At 54.7% G+C, this 13199-nt stretch overlaps 1 protein-coding gene across 4 annotated transcripts in view; it reads left to right on the top strand.

Moving 5' to 3' along the window:
* Positions 1–248: 248 nt before the first annotated feature.
* Positions 249–13199, top strand: part of SCN5A (sodium voltage-gated channel alpha subunit 5) — a 100366-nt gene continuing 87415 nt past the window's right edge. For 3 of the 4 annotated variants that reach the window (XM_058555442.1, XM_058555439.1, XM_058555437.1), the window contains exon 1: positions 249–361. The gene's annotated coding sequence lies outside the window, so the exon portion shown is untranslated. The remainder of the gene's footprint in view (positions 362–13199) is intronic. The other variant, XM_058555436.1, reaches the window with a different exon arrangement.

The following is a 13199-nucleotide window of genomic DNA, read 5'->3' as shown; positions in this document are numbered from 1 at the left end:
GGGGGTGTGCGCCCCGGCGGGCGCCGAGGTGTTCACCCTCAGCGCGGGCAGAGCGCCACGTGCGGAGCCCCGGGCGCGTCGCTCTGGGGCGGAGCCAGCCCGGGGCCCCAAGCCCCAGGCCGAGCCCAGGCGGGGCCCGCCCCCGACCCCGCCCCCAGCCGGAGCCCGCGCCGCCCGCCGAGCCCCGGAGCCCGAGCCGAGCGGCGGAGCCGAGACGGCAGCGGCGCCTGTGGGATGCAGGGATCGCGCCCCCGGGGCCGGGGCCGCTGAGCCTGCGCCCAGTGCCCGGAGCCCCGCGCCGAGCCGCGTCCGCGCCGAGCCGGAGCCGCCCATCCCGGGGCCCGGGCCGGGGGACCAGCAGGTGAGCGAGTGCCCCCACGCCCGGCAGCCCCGGCCCGGCCGGAGCCCCCTCCGCCTGGCGCCGCCTAACTTTCCTCCCCGAGGGTCCGAGGCTCCAGCCCCTGCGCGCCCCCTCCCCTGCTCTGGGTCCGCCCGGCAGCTCCCTCCCCCGTCACTGCCCCCGAGGGTGGGAGGGGGAGAAGAAGGGGCGCAGATCAGCCTGGCTGGAGGGGATCCCCCGGGGGGGGGCGTCTCTAATCGCCGTGCGCCCCCTCCCCTTCCCTTTCCTTCCGGGTTTCCCAGTGCGCTGTCGAGGGCCGGGGGAGGGGGAGCTGCGGCCCCGGCTTCACGGCCGACCCTGGCGCAGGCTCGGGGAGGGTCTGGGATTGGGACCCGGATTCCCGAGGCCGGAGACCCCAAGGTCAGAGCAGCGACTAGGCGCGCAGTGAGTGTGGTTCCAGAGAGCGGGGGAGCTGACCGAGCAGGGCTGGGAATGGGGGAGGGGGCCAAGCACCCCCTTTCTCTGGGCCCGGCGGAGCCGTCCGCTGGGGGTGTCCTCTCTGGGACGAGATCTCTGCCCGTCCTGACCGGGAACAGATCTCTGTGCGCCCTGAGGGGGTAGAGATCTGTGTGTGTGTCCTGTCGCTGCGCGCTCCGGCCACGAAGAGATCTCTGTGCCCTCTGACGCCCTAACGGGGCCTCATCTGGTCTCTATGCGCCCTGAGGGCGGAGACATCTCCGTGTGCTCTCAACAGGGGAGATCTTTCTGCGCTGGGTTTCGGGAGATTTCTCTGCCCTCCTTGTTCTGACCTCTCTGACCTGGGCAAATCCACGCGCCCTGCGGGGAGGCGGCTCTTTTCCGCTGTTATTTGACCGTCTTTGGTGGCGCCGTGGGAAGAAGTGGAGGTGCCTAGCCTTCTGGGGGCCGAGGTGTGGAGAGTGGTAGTAGTGGGGGGAGGCTGGGGACAAGGCCCTGGCCATAGGCCTGCCTTGCAAACACCTGTTGGAGGCCAGTGCACCGCGAATCAGGAAGCCATGACTGAAGTTTTGTAAGGAAGGAGTCTATCTTCTCTCTTAGTGCCTTGAGACCAGCCTGGGGTGTGGGACCAGTCTCCTCTTGGGGTCTTGGGCTGGCATTCCATTCCCCCAGCTATCTCCTCACCTCCTGCTGAGACCCCAAGCACCTTCCACAGTGAAGCTAAACAGCAGGGTGGAGATAGAAACACCATATGACCCCACCATGCTCTGCACCTCAGCCCTCTCCCTGATTCCCACCGTCCCCTCAGGATCCAGAGGGATGCTGAGCAGCAGAGGCGCAGGTGACCGGGAGCCCAAGCACTTGCTGCTGCTCTCAACTCCATCTCCTTGCCCTCCACTCCGCCCAGTTAGAATTGGGCAGGTGCACGTGAGCAGGTGGTAGTGGAGCCCGAAGATGGAATGAGGGTGGCACAGGCTGATAGCTTAAGCCGTGCTGCAGTCACAGGAGCATGGCGGGGGGGCAAGGGGGGGTCAGGGGACAGTCAGAGTGTAGAACATAGATTTTATGCTAGATTGTCCAGCCCCGTGGTGAAATGAGCCTCATTGAACTTTTAATCTAACCCTGTCATCACCACCACATTGTACAGGAGGAAACTGAGGCTGAGAGTGGGTCAAGGACTTATCCAAGGTCACCTAGAGAGTCAGTGAATTTGAGGCACCACTCAGGATGAAGATTCCTTGAGATCTACTTCCGGGGGCCAAATTGACCTGGGATTGACCAAAGAGGGAACTGGCCCTGGGGTGCCCAGAACCAGCATTCAGCCCAGTGTGGCGTGGGCAGCTGCTGGGCCTCTGGGGTGCATGGCCCTGTCTCTGTGTGGTGATCGAAGCTCCTCCGGAAAAATTCTAGGATTGACTCACTCAGCATGAAGATTGAGCTTGGAGGAGTGGTGGGAAGCAGCAGAGACAGCTGGGAGTTGGGGAGCAGGGGAGGCTGGTGCTTAGGTAATCCAAAGAGAAGGGAGTCGTGGGGGCAGCCTGGGACAGTGGTAAATGGCAGTCTCTGTTCTGTTCATAGGAAGCTAGTTCCTGCTGACCCTTGGGAAGCTTATTAGAAAGCTGTGCAATGATAGAAATGTGTCCCCATAGCCTACTCGAAAGAGGAGTGATTATCTTTGGCCAGGAGTATCAAGGGTATCTATCTAACAAAAATAACCTTCCATCTGGGTTTTGAAGAATGAATAGGAGTTTTCCAGGTGGAGAAAGTTCAGTCCAGCCGTCAGGACCAGCATGTACAAAACCACAGAGATGTGAAACAGCATAATTGTTAGTTCAGTGACCCATTGGGTCCCATGGTGTGAGGGAGAGAAGAGCAGAAGCTAAAGCCAAGGTCATAGTCACCAGGGCCCTTGTAAGCTCTGCTCAGGAATTGGGAATTCATCTTCAGTAATGGTACTAAAAATAGCTAACATTAACAGAGTGCTTTCTGCCGGCCACTAAGTACTTTATAAGGCTCATCTCACTGAATCCTTGCATCAGCCCTGGAGGTAGGGACCATAATAATGACTGTTTTGCAGATGGTGAAACTGAAGGCCCAGAAAGGTTAAGTAACTTGCTCACTGCCACACATCTACTAAGTAGCAGGACTTGAATTTGAGCCCAGGTGTCAATATGTCGGCTCTTCACTAGACTACCTGTCCAGTACAGACCATGGGTGCCATCAAAAGTCTTTCAGTTGGAGGAGAGGGACAGGCAGGTTATCACAGGTAATAGAACCTGCGGCATGCCAACTTCCTTTTCTGTTAAGGGATATGCCACTCTCCATCCCTTTCTTCAGTTGCTCGCTGAATGAGGTTCACGGCCACCGTATCACACTGTGAGGGGGAGATGGACAAGTGAAGTTTGACTTGGCAAGCTTGGTGAAGAACAATGGAGAAGTGATGGCTGTTTCAGGGTTCTGGTTTGAACCTGTAGAACATCCAGGGAGAGATGCCCACATCCAGCAGTCAGTTGGAGGGAAGGGTCCAGTGTTCAGGAAGGAGACCTGGGCTGGAGGTGGAAACTTGGAATCGTCTGCCGAGGCTGGTCATTGGAGCCATGGCAGTGAATTAGATTGTCCAGTGAGTGTGCAGACCAGTGGTTCTCAACCCTGGCGACATTAGCATGACTTGGAAAGCTTTAAAAAAGAAAGAAATAAACCCTATGCCCAGGCTCCATGCCCAGAGATTCTAATTTGTTTGACTCTAGGGTGAGGCCTGGGCGTCAGTAGTTTTGAAAACACCCAGGTGATCCTAATATGGTGAGGAGAGCAAGAGAGAGGAGGGTTGAATCTGGAGACACGGGGCACTCCAACAATCGAGGCAGAAGTCTGCAAAGGAGGCTGGGAAGGAGCAGTCAGAGAGGTGGGAGGAGAGCCAGGAGCAGGATGTGTCACAGAAAGCAGGGAGAGTCCACGTCCCGGGAGGAAGGAGAGTCGCGTGTTTCTTTCTGCTGAGAGAGTTAAGAAGATGCGCTCTGAGAAGTTCATGGATAGATAAAAAAGAGTGCGTTATTCAAAAACGAGTGTCCATTAGATTGAACAACAGTGAGGGTGCTGGTGGCCTTGGCAACAGAAATTTCCTTCTTAACACCCACAGATTGTGGTGCCCAGCACAGATGGATCGTTGAGGAATGAATGAATGAATTGGGGAGAATGGGAACCAGTTTGGAGCGGGTTGAGGAGTGAGCAGGAGGTGAGGACGTGGAGACAACATGTGTAGACAGCTCTTTCAATGAGTTTGATGGTTTAAGAGGGAAGAGAGAGATAGAGGGGAGTTGGTGAGGGGTGGGGTCAAGGGAAGCTTGTAGGGAGAGCCTGAAGTGGACACTGGAGGCATGTGTGTCCATGCGGTGCAGCCATGTGCGGGTGCTTGTGAGAAAATGCCTTTCCCTCACAGTGAGTGCCAGAGGTCTGTGGTTAAAATTGTGCCCATGCGGTCTTAGTTGCTCTGGTTTGTCCAGTGGGCTGGCCAGGAAGGCCCGGGGTGAAATGATTCTTCCTGTGAATCTCTGAGAGGGAGATTTTGATGGCAGGAACTGGGATTCCTGCTGGGGGTAGGGAGCCAGAAGGGGAGGGAGATCTTGCTCTGAGGAGAGAAAAGTGTTCCAGAAAGAGGTATCTGGGGACAAGATGAGGTCATGTAGAGCAGGTATCCAGGAGTAGAAGGGCTGGGGTAAAAGTCCTGCAGCAAAATCCACGAAGGAGCAGAGAGGAGAAGGTGAAGCCAGGGGGCAGCCTCTGGACGGAGGCTGGATGCCGCAGGGAGCAGAGCAGTCACAGGGATGGCCGGGATGCGGAGTGAGCCTGGGACTGGATGCCCATTGCCTTCTACCAGCCCAGACTGGCCTGAGGCGGAGGTCTGAGGCAGAGTTCAGCCTGGGGCGGGGGGAGGAGAGCCTAGATAGGACATTTAGCACCTACTCTGTGCCATGGAAGATTCTAGAAGGTGTACAACAACTGCTCTCATGAAGTTTGTATACTATTGAGCAAAGACAGACTGGATACCACTAAACAAATAGATAAGAAAGATAATTTTAAATAGTACTATGAAGGAAATAAAACAAGATGATGTGATGGAGAGATGAGAGTGACTCTAGACTGGCTGGTCAGGGAAGGCCTCTTGAAGGAGGAAACTGAACTGAGACCTGAATAACAAGAAAGAACTAATCCTGAGAAGATCTGGGGAAAAAATGTCTTATAAAGAGAGAACTGCAAGTGCAAAGGCCCTGAGGCAGGGACAAGCTCCTGAGGCAGGGTTGATTGCTGTGGCTGCAGCAGAGGGAGTAGGGTGGGGATGAAGAGATTCCTTGCCTCCATTTCCACCTTCTACCCTTTCCATTGTCTGCGCCTTCAGACTGCCCCTTCGGCTGTGCACGGCTTACACCACTCCCCTCGGGCTGGCAGTGGATCCTGGGGATGAGACTATATTTAGACACAACTCTCCTCTCTGTGGGCCTAGAACATACCGTGTCTTTTTAAGATGATCAATATGGAATGGGTGCTATTTATAGGGACCCCACGTCAATTCCTGAGGCCTGGGACCCTAAAATGGGGAGGAAGTCCAGGATCAGGCTTTGCAGGGACAGGTACCAAGGCTGGCACAGCCTTGGAGCCATCTGACTCATGGACTCTTTGAAACTTGTATCACCTCCCCTGCTGGGCCTGCCCTCAGCCCATCCCTGCAGTCAACGGCCGTGAGCTGAGGAGCTGGGTGTCCTCTAACTTCATTTCCTGGAGGGGTGTCCGGTGTGCCCAAGCCCAACAAAAAATTTAGTTGTCATCGTTGAAGCCAGAGTCCAGTGGGACAGTTCATCAATCTCTCTTTTCCATTCCTTGCCCTTTTTACTACTCTGATTAGGAAAAAGGGATACCAACGACCCTTAGGACCTCCCAGGTTCACCCCCTGAGCCAGAGAGAGATCTGCCCAGGACAGAGAAAATGCAAGGTTGGAGTCAGGAGGTCAGCCCCCCTGGTGGGAGGTCAGTGTGGCCCAGAGCAGCCAGGGGAGGCTGCCTGGAGGAGGTAGGACTGAAGCCCAGCCATGGAAGATGCACAGAATTTGGAGAGGTGAAAGGGATCAGATCATGTTTGCAGGCCTGTTGTGGGAAGAGAATGTTTATGCTCTGAGGCTGGACGTCTTTCTCTTTCTCTCCTCTTCAGTTTCTTCTCCTGATTAAGTCTCCCAGGGAGGCAGTGGAAAGTTGAGTCCCCGTAGGGGTATTAACCGAGGGGAAGGATGAAACTGTTCTTATGGTGTCTGTGTGGGCTCAGGGACGTCCCTCACCCACTTGGAGGTCCCACTGTGGTCATCTCCAAGGGCTTTCACTCCCCTCCTTACAGCCCTAAGAGGCTGAGGGCCAGTGCTGGTCACCCTGTAGGCTCAAGGTCACACAGGGATGCAGGTGATGATAAACCCAGGGCCTGTGTCTCCCTGGCCCCACCCAGGCCTTGCCCAGGCAGTCCCTGTGCTTTCTGGGAATGAATTTTGATCAGTAGAAAGGCTCTTCCTGGCATCAGGAGGGCGGTAAACGTCTTTCTGGCGAGTATTGATTCCTCGAAGGCCTGTGTGAAGGAAGAGCCTGGCTCAAGAGGCAGTTTTCAAAGGGATGCAGGGCAAGGAGAGGTAATCTGGCTTGAGGCACCAAATCCGTCTCAGGCTACATTAGCCGTCTCCCCATCCGGGCCAGGCTGGGCGGTGCCCTGGACAATCTAAGATGGGGGGAAAAAATCAGACTGTGGAAGGGACCAGCCCAGCCCAATCAATACTTCCTGCACGGCCATCAAAGCCCCAGCCTCATCGACCCAGGCCGATTGCAGGAAAGTGGTCCAGAGGAGCCCCTTAGAGCCAAGGTGCTCGCCCTCTGCTGCCCAGAGCTGCTGCTTGCCTCTGGGCCCAGGGAAGAATCTCGGCCCTCAGTCCATTCCCTGCTGGGCCCAGGGCCCCACCCAAGGGACACCCAGCTGGCGCTGGGGTGCAGGGAGGCCGAGGGTCAGAGGCCAGCTCACCACAGCCAGACCTGAGCGGAAGAAGGCACCAGAGCTCAGCCAGCCATTTGCAGCGCCAGCCCTGCCCCTGTTCTGGGTCGGATGCAGCTCAGACTGCCAGTTAAATAAAGTGACAGCTAGTTGCCAACAGAACTGGAAACCCAGGGAAAGCAACCACTCACTTGCCTGGGTGCCTATTAGGTGTATAATTGCTGAGCTTCCATTTCAGGAAATGTCTGAGAGAGGGAGAGAAAAACACTGCCGAAGGATCCTCTGGGGCTGACCATCCCAGGGGATAGCTGGACTTCGGGTCCCTTCCAGCCCTCGCCTTTTATGATTGAATTAAGAACTTGTCCCCAGATGGGTCACTTGTGTTCACAGTGCATTTACGCACAGGTAATTAGATGGCACTCATCAACAAAAACAAAGTAAAAATCTCAAAAGCATTATGTTGATCAAGAACAGTTGACACACAATAGCCCACACAGTGTGGTTCCATGTATGTGAAGTTCTAGAACAGACGAAACTAATCTATGGTGATAGAAATCAGAAGAGTTGACTGGAAAGAGACAGTGGGGATCTTTTGGGGGTGATAAGAATGTTTACTATCTTAATTGGGGTAGTAGTAACACAGGTATGGTATATACATTTGTTAAAACTTGTCCAACTGTACACCTAAAATCTGTATTTTCTTGTATATATACCTCAATTTAAAAGAGTACTAAGGAAAAAGGGTCGCACATTTGGCTATACTGTGTCATGGACACTCTTGTAGCGTAGATTTTGTGTATTGGTGGATTGGCTTATCTGCCTCTGGAGACGAAGAGACCCTATAGTGTAGGCCTCCTGGGTTTCTCTGGGGGCATTTTTATCTCCCTCAGTGCACACAGTAGGTGCCCCATAAATGCCTCGGTTGCCATGGCATCAATGCACAGTTCCCCTGTGAAGCCTTTTCTCAGCCCAGGTATTGAGAAAAATGAGTTGGAAGAAACTGGGCTGGAGAGAGACTTAGGATGCTGATTGCTGTCTTGTGGGCACCTGTGTGCGCATGAGGGCGGGTCCCTGGCCACAGGGGGGCACCTTTCTGGCCGGATTGTGTGTACTGTGAGGGTGTAGACGGTCGGGGTCTGGGGTACAAGTGCCTCTGGGTGACTGCACCAGCTCTCTGACTTCCGGGCTCTGTAGTCTCCGAGTAGACCATCATCCAGATTCCCACTGTCGAGACCCCAGGGCCCCCGGGGTCGGGGGGGAGCCGGGCAGTGCTGGGCCTTGATTGACAGCTTAGTGCCGCTCGGCACAACATTATAGATCCCCTATACACGAAGCAGTAAAGGAGATGAGAAGGAAGGCTTGGGCTTGGGGGGAAGGGGGTGCCGTGTGCCCTGTGGAGGGGCCCTGAATGAGCCGGGGAGTTTGCAGTTCCCATGGCCTGGCACCGAAACACCGCTGAACACTCGATGGAATGAATGAGCAGCTCCCAAGCCCTGGACCCTTGTCTTTACCGTGGGGAAGGGGGCTCGAAAAGGCAGGGGGCTTAGGCTGGATCCAGGGCTCAGGCCAAAGGTGCCCCTCCCCCAATACTGGCTCTCCCCTCTGCTTCCACTCCGGAGGGGAGCCTGGTCTCAGGGACCCCCATTTCATCCCTGCCTGGGGAATCACTTTGGCAAAGCCAGCGGGTGGAGTTTTCCTGTCAGCTGAATTAGTCGCGGCTTCAGCCTGAGCGTTGGAATAAATGAGATGCAAATGTATGTAAATGAGGGCATCCCCAGCTTCTGGGGTGGGCGTGTTCACCTCCGGGATGGAGGGGGTGATTCTCCAGGACTTCCCCAGATTGCGAGGGGCTGGGATGGGGACTAGAGAAGAAAAGCCTCAGGATCCCCCCTCCCCAAGGACCAGGCTCCAGACTGGACAGGGTTAATGCCTGGGCAACCTCAAAGGAGTGGAGCCTGCAGGGAGCTGGTTAGCTGAGGCCCAGCACAAGGACGTGCCAATGTGCCTTTGGTCTGGGAGCAAGGACCTGAATGCACAGGCCACGAGCACCGGCTGGCAACCCTGCCGAGCTTTTGTCCAAGCCGCTACCCTGGGAGTGCCAGGACTCTGCAGATAATTGCTTGGGCGGGAGGGATGTCCTGAAACATGCTGTCAACCCCTCCCCCTTCCCCCTTCCCCCCACCATCCCAACCTGTGGCTTGAGCCTGCAGAATCACTCACAGCCACTGCCAGAAACTAGGGTGGCCACTTTCTGGTCTGCTGAGTTCAACTCTTCTTCACCCCATCCCACCCCTCCTCCCCATCCATTTGCTGCTCCCCCGCCCCGCCCCCAGCCTCTGAGGCCCAGCCTCAAAGCAGGTAGAGTTCAGCATGGGGTTAGGGCCTGGTGGCTGGACCTCTATAGCAGTGCCATCCAATAGAGATATAATGTGAGCTACAGATGCAAGTCACAGATGCAATTTTAAATTTTCTGGTAGCCGCATTTTAAAAGTGACAAGAAACAGGTGAAATTAATTTTAACATATTTTATTTAACCCAGTATATCCAAAATATTATCAGTTTAAATTGTAATGCATTTAATATTGATTAATATTTAAATATTTAATATTTAAAAGTTAGTAATGAAATAGTTGACATTCCTTATCGTACCAAACCTTCAAAATCAGTGTAGATTTTGCACCAGCACATCTCGATTGGCACTAGCCACATTCCAAGTGCTCAGGAGTCCTGTGTGCTCAGTGGCCAGCTACCCTATTGGACAAGGCAGCTCGAAGGGGCCTGGGCTGGAGAGAAGAACTTCTGGGAGTCATTTTTGTCAGGGAAACTGCTGAGTCCTTGGCACAGGCAGAAATCGGCCAGGTCTCCCTGGGAGCATCTGCCCATGCATGGGCACAGGCAAGCCTGCCCGGCCAGGCTGCAGAGAGGGAGGACCAATCTCGGAGGAGGCCGGTGGGGCCAACTCATAGCTTTGTAGTGGGGATCACACACATGCTCAGTCCAGGTGGATGGGCCACAGATAGACTGTGACCCTTCCTCCCAGCTCTCTGTGCCCTCAGAGGTGGGAGGCAATGTAGTACAGTGGTTAGGCTCACAGACCGGCTTCAGACAGGCTGAGGCTTGCTTACTTTATCCTCTAAGCATTAGATTTCTCATCTGTAAAATGAGAATAATAAGCCCCCTCTTACTAGGATTGTTGCAAGGCTGAAATAAGTGATCACAAACAGCACGTATGCAGTCCTGGGTGCATGATAGGCATATGATACTGCTGGGCTGGCCCACCCTGCTCATGGTTGAGGAAACTGAGGTCTAGACGGGGATTCTGAGGTGTTGTCCAGGGTCACAGTGTGGGTTAGTGGCTGGGCTATAGGAAGATTAATCTGGCACTCATTCATTCATTCAGCAGGCCCTTCTAGGCACCTGTGCTGCGCCAGACCGTGCTTTGAGAACTCAGGACACAGCCAAAGGGAGAGGCAGATGTGGAAGTAAATTACTCTACACTGTGATGAAACCAGTATGGGAAGACAAGTGTGTCAGGAACTCAGAGAAGGGAAGAGCCAGCTGGCAGGGAGAGCTGGTGTGGGGAGCGAGGAAGGCTTTTCAGAAAAGAATCCTCTGAGCTGGATCTCTTAGGAGAAGAATAATGACAACAATAATGATGATCATAGCAACTGACATTCATTGAACACCTTCTGTGTGCCGAGCACATACAAGTATTAATACACTGATGCTTCAGAACAGCCCTGTGAAATAGGTACTGTTATTAGCCCCATTTTACAAGTGGGAAAACTGAGGTAGAGAAACATCAGTTAACTTTCCCAAGAACACACAGCAAGTGGCCAGGACCCAGATTCACACAGACAATCTGGCTTCCAAGCCACAGCCCTAACCACTTCCCTATCTCATGTAGGTACAGGAAATCTTCCAGAGGCGGAGAGGGGAAGAGGGCAGAGGGAGAAGCAGGGCTGGACACTGGGTTCTCTGGCCCAGGGCATTTCCTCCTTGCCAGTCTCAGCAAGACTGAGTGGAAATTTCCTTAAGAGCCACTGCAGAGTCTCTTTGCTGATGACTTTCCCTCATTTCCCCTTCATCACCTGTTGATTTGGGATCTATTACCTTGGGAAGAAAAGTATTCTGTGATGTCAGTTGTGGGACCATGTACACAGTGGGTGCTGATTAAATGTTCACTGAATCATTCAGTTAATAAAATGAGCCCATGAGTTGACGTGTTAATTAGTTTGACTGTTCTCCTCAAGGAAGAAATGAAGTTACGCCTGGTGCCTTACCTCCACCTATAAGGAGTGAGCCCCTGCTTGACGGGCACCCACACCCCCTCCCTGAGCCTCTTGCTTTAGGACTGAGGGGCAGCGGAAGGCAGTGCCACAGGGCCAGGGCACAGGTGGAATGACTGCTCAGGGCAGTGGGCGCTCCAGCCCGAGGTCACCCTGGACTGCAGGGCAGGAGAGATGAGCACAGAGCAGAGGAAGCTGGCAGAGATTTTCTAGGAAGCCTGGGAACCACTTCCACAGAGCATTTTGCATAAATTTACATGGCAAAGAATATTCTTTGCATGTTGTATTCCAGAGGCTCCTGATTCCAAGGTGACCAAAATGCCAGACATGACTCAGGATGCTGGAGTGTACCTGCCTTCTGGATCGTGGAGGGGAATGGGCAGGAAGGGGCTGCAAGGAGGGGTTAGCCTGAAGTTGGGTCCCTCTTCACCCCTCGGATGACCAACCGTCCTATTTGTCTGGGACTGAAGGGTATCTCAGGGGCAGGAATTTTAGTGCTAAAACCAGGGAAGTCCTGAGCATCACCACCCCATCCCAGAGAGCACCATGACTGCCCTCTGGGCTGCCAGGCTGTCCCATTCTGTGTCATGGCATTGTAATGAGCATTGATTGAGCACCAGCTGTGTGCCCTGTGCATTCAGGAAATCTTCCTTCAGGAAGGCCAATTGAAGAGATAAAAAGAGGAGACAGTCCAGGAGGGTCCAGTTTCTGGTGTGAACAGTCAGTATTCTCCCCCACAGCATCTCTGCCCTGATGTGAATATCCATACGTACAGGCCAGTGACTCAGAGGAGGGGGTGACAGGCTTTTAGGCTGTTTGGGGAGACCAGAATCACCCCCATGGACTGTCAGACAGCAGCTGAGGTCTGGAAGGGGGCAAGGATTGGGTTTGGGGCTCAGCTTCCTGGCCCAGAGAAGTGAGGTCAGTGTGGGTGGGCAGTCAGAGAAGGTGTCCTGGAGGAGGTGGGGTAGCGAGGAGAGCATGAGGTGACTCTGCCATCACACAGGGCAGGGAAAGTGTTTGGGAATGTCTAGGCCAGCGAGTGGTGGGAGCTACACGTAGGGGATGGAAGGAAAAAGGGAGGAGGCCAGTGGCTGTGGGGTCAGCATGGTCCCAGCTGGGGTGAGGAGGCCTGTCCCAGGGCAGTGGCATTGGGGATGGGGGCTGTGATGTTTCATGGGGGTTGTGGCCAGTGTCAGAGGAAAGGACGCCAGGAGGAACCAGTTTGAAAAGGAGAGTTCATTGTTCCCATTAACTCTCAGAAGCCAGCAGGACTTAGGGAGAGATGCGCCCAGTAACCAGAAGCTGATGAACTTGGGACAGGATGGAGTAGGGGGTCCCTAGAGCTCCAGTGAAGCTGACAGGATAGGGGAAACTGGCCCAGGGAGAGTGGTCAGCTGGAAGAAGCGGTCCCAGCCCAGGGAGCAGCTGCAGGGTTGGTGCGGATGGAGAAGCTGTCCTGGATGTGAGGCGAGAGTCATGGAATGCTGGCATCTAGAGGAGTAGCTGTGATCTTTGAATCAGATCAGGTCCAGGCTCCCCCACATGATGGAGCTGTGCAAGACAGACACCTTGTGCTCTTGCCCAACCAGAGTTGGGTCTTCCTGGGAAAGCCAGGAACCTGACCTCCTAGGCCTGAGGCGTATGGCTGGGCCTGAGCCTAGAGTGTCCGCAGACCACCCCCAACCCCTCCTTACCCTGGCATCACCGGAAAGCTTGCAGCCAGGGCTCAGCCAGTCTCAACCACAGCAGGGCGTGGGCCCTGAGCTGCTGAAGGAAGGGCAGGGCCAGAGCCAGGTGCAGGCAGCAGGAGAACAAGGGAGAAAAAGGATCCTGCCCGCCCACCAGGAGCTGCCTGCGGAACCCAGAGACAAAGGACACTCGGCCAGTTTACTTTGGAACCTGAGTCTGCCTGGCTGCTGGGGAGCAGGGAACTTCATCTGGAATCTGGTTTCAGACACCACCAAGCCCCAAGGGTTTGGGTGCTCTGCTGGAGGCCAGCTGGGGCAAGACCCTTCTGAGGACCAAGGGCCCCATCAACAAGGCTTCTTTATTAATGTGTTGAATAATATGATCTA

The sequence above is a fragment of the Diceros bicornis genome, chromosome 2 (genome assembly GCF_020826845.1).
Source record: "Diceros bicornis minor isolate mBicDic1 chromosome 2, mDicBic1.mat.cur, whole genome shotgun sequence".
NCBI lineage: Eukaryota > Metazoa > Chordata > Mammalia > Perissodactyla > Rhinocerotidae > Diceros > Diceros bicornis.
This window is presented reverse-complemented; position numbering and strand designations above follow the sequence as displayed.